The following is a 2,534-nucleotide window of genomic DNA, read 5'->3' as shown; positions in this document are numbered from 1 at the left end:
GTTCATTTTTGAGTTACTTTCTTTCGTTTAAACATGATTTCATTATGCATGACAAGTAAGTATTTTTATTTATTTGCCTTACTTATTGTTTGAACTTTTCTTTTCGCATTTTCAAGAGAAGATCCCTCAAACACTTATACGTATCATTAAAACGAAGCTCTCCAAGTTAAGCAAGCCGATGCAGAAAAGAAAACAAAACCAAAAAGAGTAATTATTAATTAGCAAATTTCTCTACAAGACGTACAATGTTTAATAAACATATAATACATATTGAACAAGAAACCAAATCCAATACAACCATTTACGCGTACTATTTGATGTTGTTAATAAGCTTAAAGAAATATTGCTAGCTAGTAGCGTTTAGTTTAGTTCTCTAAGAGAAAGTTGAATCCCCGAAAGGGTTTTTCGCATTTCTCCAACTTTAGTTGAAGGCGTACATAGGAAACGCTTTTATCTATGAATACAAAATATAAAAGGCTAAAGAGTGTAACGAATATACGTAAATGGGAAATCCAAACGAATTGAAATGATAAAATGTAAAAATAAATAATGCAATTTTGACTCTCAACTCGAAACATTTTCTGTTAATTTTTTGTGATTGAAAACTAATTTACTAAATTGATGAACCGAAATTGATTGCAATTTGCGAATGTATACGATTTTTTAATTTTAAAATAAAATATTTCATAATGGAGTGGATTTTAGATTGATAGGTCAGGATTGAGGAGAATTGAAAGCTGGCGGTGATTGATGGATCAGTTGAAGTTGCACGGAAACCAGAAACTTGACATCAAGTGTAGTTGTGAATTGTATTTTGTGAAATGTAATTTAATAATAAAATAAATGAAAACCAAAAGCAAATTATATATACACTACATATTTATATGGAGCGAAGCGTCGCAGGAAAACGGGCAAGAGAATACTTTAACAAAAATTCATGCAGACATTATTTTATTTACAAACAAAATGCATTTTAAAAATATTAATCAAATCAAAAAACGAAATAATGTTGTTGAAAGTGACACGATTTTTATGCACACATAAAAATATACACCAGCAACACAAGTCAAAAATCAAACGCGTTAACAACAACAAAATATACGAAAAAGCAGCAGCAACAACAATAATATTAAATACATTTGTAATTGAAAGAGAAAATCCATATAAAATAAAATTTAACGTAAGATGTCCACTTTGTTTTTATGGGAATGGGCGCAGGAATCACTTGATTGTTGTAATAGTCAATGAAGGACAGGTCAATGGATCCCGAAATGGTAGAATGCTGAGCCGAGCATTGTTCTCTCTAAAGTATTTGGAATACCTTTTGTTGACTGCAATGACTTTAAATCCATTTGGATTACACATCCTTTCTGTACATAAAACATTAGGTACTTACAGAATAGAGCACGCGTAAAATATGCACTGCTACAAAAGGTCGGCATTCATGGACATAATTGAAACATTTTTTAAAAGTGTGGGCATAACCGTTCTGGAATACCGTGTCCATGTAGCACTCGAAGAGTAAGCAGTATAATTAAATAGAACTGCTTTTTTTACGAAGAACAGGATATAACCGTCAGATGAGTCAAGCAGTTGAAAGTAAGTCAGCCAATTTCAGAACCCGAATAACTAAATTCCGGACATGAACCGCAAATTATAGACAGTAATCCATGACACAACCCCATTGCTTGACAAAACCTTTTGTTGGATATTCAGCAAGGTGGCAACTCAGTTAGCGATAATCAAACAAAATTTCGTTAAAAAAAATATTGAGTATTAGCTATTTACCAAAGAATCAATAAGGTATAATTAATCCCAGCCTACGTATGCAAAATCTCAGCTTTGCCAAACAAAGAATACATGGCTTATATGGGCTTTTCCGATTTATTTATTTTATATTTTAGCACTGCAACCAAAGTCCTTTTCCCCTTTTTTTAAGGGAAGACCATTTCTCAAAATACTGGTATTTACGAGCTTTCAAAAAACAACTTTAAGCTGCAGCTTGCTACTCGTCGTTACAGTTCGAAGTGAAAATGATTTTGAAGGTCCTATTCATTCCTGAAAACATTTATGTAAAATTATTCCATTTACATAAGCGAAATAAGTAGGTATAATTTTGGTGAGCTTAGTTAGGCATTGTTACTAGTTGGAAAAGTGAGTATGCAACATAAATATTGTTTCTACTGCCTAGCCCTTAAAATTAAAATTATATCACAATTTAAGCGATGATCATCATCACTTTGGCCGTAGGAAAGTAGCACGAAATGTCCGAAATGCAATTATTTCAATTATTTTTCAATTATAAACCCCATCGCTGTCCATCGGACACTCCATAAAGGCCTTAGCGCATGTCCTTGCCAAAGTATTAGGCACGAAATTTTAAATTTTCGGCTGCCTTGCCAGACGAAACTTACGCGAATTATACTTATATCTACTTACCAACTTATTTTTAGTGCCAGCGAAGCGGAGTGCAGCCAAATAGCTTCGATGACCTTACGTGCATGAATATTTCAGCCGACTGCCGCTTGCTAGCT

The sequence above is a fragment of the Drosophila sechellia genome, chromosome 3L, assembly GCF_004382195.2.
Source record: "Drosophila sechellia strain sech25 chromosome 3L, ASM438219v1, whole genome shotgun sequence".
Lineage (NCBI taxonomy): Eukaryota > Metazoa > Arthropoda > Insecta > Diptera > Drosophilidae > Drosophila > Drosophila sechellia.
The sequence above is the reverse complement of the archived record's forward strand: the minus strand, read 5'-3'. Positions refer to the sequence as shown.